Here is an 8099-nt window from a genome sequence, read left to right on the forward strand (position 1 = left end):
ATGCCAAATGGGGTCATTAACAGTAGGACATGACTGAAATGACTGAACAACAACCAAAAATGTCTTTTTCTCACAACTTGATTATAAGCTCTTTGAGGAATATAGCACTTTATATGCCTTTCAGTATTCCCTACTTTATAAAAAATAGTGCTGTGAATATTACATATTTTCAATGAATATTTATTGAATGTGTAAAGTGGAAGTAATTTTTCATTTTGTATGAACATACTCCTCTCCATTTTATCATAGGTACATATTTGTACATTGTTACTCTATTTGTGGATTTTTTGGATGTTGACACAATTATTTGGATTTCCTTTATTTGCCCATATCAGTATCTTAGACTTTTAGAAGGCACAGACCATTTACTATACTTTGTATAATATCTACTATGCATAATGTAGAATCAAGTTATCAATAATAGAGTGTGTTATATAATCAGAACAATAAGTGTAACAAATTTAATTTGCATTCTAACAAATAGATCTGAAAATGGAGGAGGAGATAGAAAACTCCCTATACAGATCTACCATATCTGATACCATAGAGAGAAGCAAGTATCAAGATAAGAAAATATGTCATTTGAGGATTTTGAAGAAAAGATTCACAGTCATGGCCACCTTAAGCTAATTAAGAGGTTTATTGAATAATATACAAACTGTATGGACATATTAATACCTAAAGGATACATGTATATATGCCTTCTTTGATTCACTTCATTGTTCCCCTTTGGGTTACCACTTTTGTGTAGCTTAGCTGCCTAAAAAACTGGGTCCAGAAGGTCAGTTCTACTGAGATTATTAGATAAAACGGAGCTGGTAGCAGCTATGCAGTTTTATAATAAGAGAGACAAAAGGATCTGGTGTCTTTTACTAATGTACCAGTCTAAGGTAAGTAGATAAGACTAAACACAGGGATTGGCAGAATTCCATTGGAGTCAGGGATTTTATTCATGGATATTCATCAGTCAGCCTATTTGTTGTTTCTGTCCTTTTTTCTCCTCTGGGTAAAGGCCATTGTTCTGACTCACCTGTGTTTTAAAAAAAAAGAATAAAAAAAAAGACCAGTGAGTCATGAGACAACATTAAAAAAAAAGAAGTGGCAATAAAACCTGCAGCATTAGATGTCTATAGATTATAAACAAATGCATAAATAATGGGTAATAAAACAAGAGAAACTAGAGATCCTTACCCACAGAAAGCAAATTTTGTCTCAGAGGTATCACTGTGACTTTGTTGGTCAAGAACTCTGAATGGAATTTGACCCTGGATAGTTATATTAAAAAGTATAAGAATTGATAATATAAGAAAATAAATAGATAAAATAAATGTTCATTGTTGAATTAAAAGGGGGCAGGGAAAATTACAGTAAAAGAGAGTGATAAATATTGAAGGGGATATGGCAAAATTGAGACACTAATGCATCATTGGTGGAGTTGTGAACTGATCTAACCTTTTTGGAGACCAATTTGGAGCTATGCCCAAAGGGATATAAAACTGTACTTACCTTTGATATTATAATACCACTAGTAGGTCCGTATCCCAAGGATATCCAAATAAAGGGGAAAAGACCTATTTGTACGAAAATATTTATAGCATTCCTTTTTGTGGTGGTAAAGAATGAGAAGTCCCCAGAATATTAAAGCTAAATTCAAGAGCACCCAAATCAAGGAGAAAATACTGCAAGCAGCCAAAAAGAAACAATTCAATTATCATAGAGCTAGAGTCAGTATTACATTGGACTTAGCAGCCTCTGCATTAAAGGATTGGAAGATGTGGAATATGATATTCCAGAAGGTAAAAGATCTAGGTTTACAACCCGGAATCACCTATTCAGCAAAACTAAGTATATTCTTTTAGGGGAAAAGATGGAAAAAAGTTAATAAAATAGAAGACTTCCAGGGATTTCTGATGAAAAGACCAGACCTAAACAGAAAATTTGATGTCTAAACACAAAACCCAAGAAAAACCTAAGAAAGTAAGAAAGAGAAAATTTAAGGAACTCAGTAAGGTAAAGCTGTATGTATTCCTGCATGGAAAGAAGATATTTATAATTCTTAAATTTTTTATCAGTATTAGAGCAGTTCGGAGGAGTATACATAGACAGAGGATATGGGAGTAAGCTGATATACAAAAAAAAAATCAAGGGGTGAAAAGGAGGATTGCACTGAGAGAAAAGGAAAGGAGAGATGGAATGGGGCAAATTATCTCAGCTAAGAGGCATGAAAAACCATTATAGTGGAAGGGAGGATGAGGGTTGTGATGGGCAATGCTTAAACCTGTAAGATTAAAATTAATATCCAATAACTCCAAGTATTATATTTTAAAAAGTTTATCAATCACTTGAAGAAGAAAGAAAATAAACTAAAAGAAATAGAAGTTCAAACCTAATTATCTAAGAAAAAGTTAACCGACATGTGTAGATTCTCCTGCCTGGCATAAAGCCAGCTTTCCCAGCTGTGATAAGGGGAAAAGAGAGCATGTAACGTGAGAACGAAGATGGAAAGCTGGGAAAGAGAGTTTTGGGGAGCAAAATTCTAATTATACAATTCCCCCTGAGATTCCATTGGGAAACGAGCATGTAGAAATCTCCCAGATTTACATGCCTAGTTTTCCCAGTGAATCAGTATACCTAACCAACTTATATCTCTAAAGATTTGGAACTAGATGTCCATGCAATATTGCAGTTTCTGAGGGGAAATTACAAAAATTGGGGGATAAGAGGGAAATAAAAGAGAAAGAGAACAAAACAAATGATTGCTAGGTGCATTGACAAAAAGCCAATTGGGGGCAGTCCCCTTTGGCATACAATAAATGTGTGCAATCCCCCACAGTTCAATTTACAACATCCCAAAGGTCATTCTGGATCTTTTGGTGCAGTGCGTGGTTTCTGCAGGCTTCTTTATGACTCCTTCTCCAAATAGTTCACTTTCTTGATTTGAGGGGGTACCAAGTTTCTTATCCTAAAATTACTCTAAAAAGAATTTAAAATTTGCATTATAGGATAATAATACAAACCTTATTCTTATCTTAACTGACTCAGAGATACAACCAAACCATACTCATCCAGGGAGAGAATCCTATCTTACCCTATAGAGAAGTAGGAGGGGAATAAGATAAGGAGGGGAGTGAGTGATGGGAGGGGAGAAAAGTGAAACACTTGTGAGGAAGGGCAGAGTGAAAAAAACCAACATGGAAGTGTGTTTTGCATGATAATAGAAATAAAATAAAAAAAGAAAAGAAAAACAAATACTATGGTAGCACTTAGCTTACTACTCCAAGACCACATCCTTATCTCTGATAAGTGTAACTCCATCTGAGCACCAGAGGTCTTTGACCCATAAATAGTCTTCAGGCAATCATTGAAGTGCTTAGGATTATTGTTATTGGTGTAAAACTGAATCTCATCTGCCTTCTGACGGAGCCAATAATCTTGAATTTCTCTAAGCTTTGCTTATACTTTACTTTAAAAAAAACACTTTACTTTCTGTTTTAAAATAAATACTATGTATTAGTTCCAATGAGAAGAATGTTCAGGGCTAGGCAATGGGGGTTAAGTGACTTGTCCTGGGTCACACAGGTAGGAAGTATCTCAGGCCAGATTTGAACCTAGGACCTCCTATTTCCAGGCCTAACTCTACATCCACTGAGCCACCTAATTACCCCCTACATGTTATTTTTGATAGAGTTAAATGCTACCTTCTCAGAGGCAGACAAACTGTTCTGACAAATTCTGTGGAATTCTCATTTTTCATTTAGCAGCTTCTGAATTTCCCCATCATTTTTATTAAAGCACTTCTGATGTTTATGAGTGTTCTGGCCTAGATGAGCAAATGTGGTGTTGTACCCCACAATTGCTTTGTGATCATTTACTTGAGAGTCAGTGTGGCTACAAAAAAGGCTAAGGAATGGTCAACATGGTGTTTGTTACCTGACTACAGGAGAAATACTAGGAACAGAAAAGAGGTCTATTCAAAATGCCCATCAACCTGACCAAGGCCTTTTTTTAAATTTTTTTTAAAAAGTTAATTAATTAATTAATTGATTTAGGATATTTTTTCCATGGTTTCATGATTCATGTTCCTTCCTTCCCCTTCTTTCTCCCCTCTCCCTGAGCCAACTAGCAATTCCACTGGGTTTTACATGTATCATTTAGAGTCTAGATCCCCAATCATATCCCCACTGAACCTTGTGATCAAGCAAATGCTATTGTGTTTCTACTTCCACAGTTCTTTCTCTGGATGTGGATAGTGTTCTTTCTCATAAGTCCCTCAGAATTGTCATGGATCATTGCATTGCTGCCAGTAGAGAAGTCCATTACATTTGATTGTGCCACAATGTTTCAGTCTCTGTGTACAATGTTCTCCTGGTTCTACTCCTTTCACCTTGCATCAATTCCTAGAGGTTGTTCCAGTTCTCATGGAATTCCTCCAGTTCATTTTTCCTTTTAGCACAATAGTATTCCATCACTAGCAGCCACTATGATGAAGGCCTTTGATACTGTTAGTTGGGAGAGCTTGTGGAAATCATGGTGAAATTTAGTGGCCTTAAGTTCATCAGTATTGGATGACATTCTCACTCTTTCTCAGTCACCAGTGGAGTGAAGTAGGGCTATGTGCTTGCTCCTTTGCTTTTTAACATATCATCCTAAATAGCTTACTACCACACCCTCTATGTATACTTCTTCTAACTACTATGATAGTGAGAACAATTTTTTTTAAACCTTTACCTTCTATCTTGGAGCCAATACTGTGTATTGACTCCAAGGCAGATGAGTGATAAGGGTAGGCAATGGGGGTCAAGTGACTTGCCCAGGATCACACAGCTGGGAAGTGTCTGAGGCCAGATTTGAACCTAGGACCTCCCATCTCTACGCTTAGGCTCTCAATCTACTGAGCTACCCAGCTGCCCCCAGTTATAACAATTTTTAAGAGTTATAGATACTATTTTTCCATATAGAAATATTAGCCATTTAACCTTATTAAAGCCCTTAAATTTTTTTCTCTTTCTTATTTACCTTTTTATGTTTCCTTTGGATTCTATATTTGGTTCTCATATTTTCTGTTTAAATCTAGTCTTTTCTTCAAGAATGTTTGGAAATCTTCTATTTTATTAAATGACCATACTTTACCTAGAAAGAATATAGTTAGTTTTGCTGAGTAGTTGATTCTTGGTTGTAAACCCAGTTCCCTTGCCTTCCAGAATATCATATTCCAAGCCTTCCAGTCCTTCAATGTGGAGGCTGCCAGATCCTTTGTGATCCTGACTGGGGCTCCATGATATCCAAATTGTTCCTTTTTATCTGCATGTGGCATTTTCTCTTTGGTTAGGGATCTCTTGAACTTAATTAAAATGTTCCTGGGCATTGTCATTTGGGGATTCAATGCAGGAGGTGATCCAAACTCTATTTTACCTTCTTGTCCAAGAATATCAGGGTAGTTTTCTTGGCTACTTTTCTGTAGTATGATTTCTAGGCTATTTTTTTTTGGTCATGACTTTCAGGTAGTCCAATAATTCTTAAATTGTCTCTCCTGAATCTATTTTCCAGGTCAGTTATTTTTCAATGAGTTATTTTATATTTTCTTCTATTTTTTGATTCTTTTGATTTTGTTTTACTGTTTCTTAATGCCTCATCATGTCATTTGCTTCTAATTGTCCAGTTCTAATTTTTAAAGACTGAATTTCTTCCATGACTTTTTGATTCTCCTTTTCTAATTGATCCATTCTTTTTAAGACATTCTTTTTACTCTGCTTTTTTTGCCTCATTTTCCAGTTGGTTAATTCTTGCTTTTAAGTCGCTATTTTCTTGTTTTAATTCGTGTGTCTGTTTCCAGATGATCTATTTTGCTTTTTAAGCTGTTGTTTTCCTTTTCCCACTTTTCTTCAATCTGCCTTATTTGATTTTTTCAATTCCTTTTTTTTTTTTTTTATTGTGTAATTTCAATTTTATTAAATTTTTACAGTTATCATAATTCTCAGAAAGTCCTCTGAGCAGGTGCATTTCACAGAGAATATGGTAAAATCAATCTTTGTAATGCTTCCTTTGACCACTGTGATAACCCTATTAATGTAAAAGGTCCTCATCATGCTTATTGTTTAAATTAAAACTCTTGTACACTCACTCGACTTTTCAGATAGTGATCATAAGTCCCTGCAGTGGTTAATTTTCTTAACATAAATCCTCAAATTTTTTCTAACTTGAGCACATAACTGGACGACCATTCTATGATACATCTATTCCCAAGAGATATTAGCCTACATAAAATGCAGAGGGTGCCATGTTTCGTGTAGTGATTTTTTTCTAAAAGGAACGATGTTCTGCTACAAAGTAGAAATAAGCATAAGGGAAATGACAGGTCGGCAAAGTACAAACATTCTATCAAGTTATGTTATTACATGATAAGAAATAGGTATTTGCTATAAATCAAGGGGGAGGGGAGGAAACAGCACTGAAAATTTTAATAGTTTGCCAAATATACAGCTATTAGGATTCTCTAAATAACACTTAAATTATAAAATCGGTATAGATGATTCTATAAAATGAACACAAATTACATTATCAACAACCCCTGCAGTCCAATAATGGCCCCCCAAATCGCAACAGCATGAATTACAGTCAAACACATTTTAAGAAGACATAATTTAGACATTTAAATCAAAGTAACTAAGACCAGTCTAAGTACATTCATTCAAGTACAATAAATTTAGCTTTTCAGTTTTTATAATCATTAGTTAATAACAAAAGTTTAGGTGCAATTTCACATGTTCTCATACACTTTCCAGTCCAGTTCCCAGAGTAATAAAGTGTCTTTGTGCACTCGATTTTCTTTCTATGCAGGTGCAATATACATTGGTTATAGAACATTTCACTTCATATTAAAACTGTTAATACATACTGTAGGTGAACACCAGATTAAAACTCAACCCAACAACTATAAAAATTTCAAAGAAAAGACTTGAAAGCACTAATTACTGTTTAAACTCTTGAGTATAATCCCCCATATTGGAGCCTATCAAAGTAATTGAGAAGAACTGATTTTAACATTTGACTCCAAAAACGGGAGTCCTTAACCTTTCTAAAACATTAATAGTATATATTACAAGTTAGTCATTTTGCTTACATTTCAAAAAAGAACCTTTATTCTCACTATCAAATTCAAAGTATTTGCACTTTGAAAACATAGAGGATGATCAAGGTCTAAAATAAATATTAGTACAACATTATTAATTTGTTTTTGATGATAAAAATGTGTAGTATTTTGCTTGTGGATATGGAATGGAATGTACTTCACAGTAATTTTACTACATTATTCTACTTTATACATCACTGAATATTCAATTCCTTTTTGAGCTCTTCCAGAGCCTGAGTCTGATTCCCTGGATTTTTCGAGATTTTGCTTGAAGTTCATTGGATTCCCTCACTCTCTGCTAGTTCTGTTCTTTGGACTTTATTCATGTAGAAGTGTTCAATAGTTACCACCTTCTTTTTTTTACTCATTACGCCCCCTCAACTGTAAACTAAACCCTTTGTTGGTTTATTGGACCAGGGAGTTTGAGCTACTCTGCCCTGGAGGGAATCTTTATTCTTTTCTCTCCTCTTCTGGTATATTCAATTAAACCATTTGAGCTGACTTGCTGTGCTAATCTGCCCTGAGGCCAAATTTTCAACATAGCAAGCTACAGTGGAGTCTGAGGGTGCCCAACCAGATGGTGCCCCCAAATTCCTCCCTACCAGCTGTTGTGAGAGACTTGCACCTTGCATATTGGATCTGAAGTGCTCCATTGCAGTTGTAACCCCCCACCCCAGAATCCATCTAATAGCTATTCTCAGTGCAGTTGCTGGGGGAGAGGTGTTTGGGCAGTCCAGTATTATTTCCAGTCTCTCACTTGTACCATGGAAATAGACTCTGCCTGTCTTTCAAGTTATGTTCAGCAGGAGAGTACTGTGGCTCTGTCTTGTTGTTGGGTTTGGATTTTTGTCTTTTTTGAAGAGCTTTTTAAAGATTAGTGTGGAAGGAGTGTCAGAGAGGTTTTGGCTTTTGCTGCTGCTAAGTCACCCTCTTGACTCTGCCCCACCTCCTATGCTTTTTAGCATGATGT

The sequence above is a fragment of the Gracilinanus agilis genome, chromosome 2 (assembly GCF_016433145.1).
Source record: "Gracilinanus agilis isolate LMUSP501 chromosome 2, AgileGrace, whole genome shotgun sequence".
Classification (NCBI taxonomy): Eukaryota; Metazoa; Chordata; class Mammalia; order Didelphimorphia; family Didelphidae; genus Gracilinanus; species Gracilinanus agilis.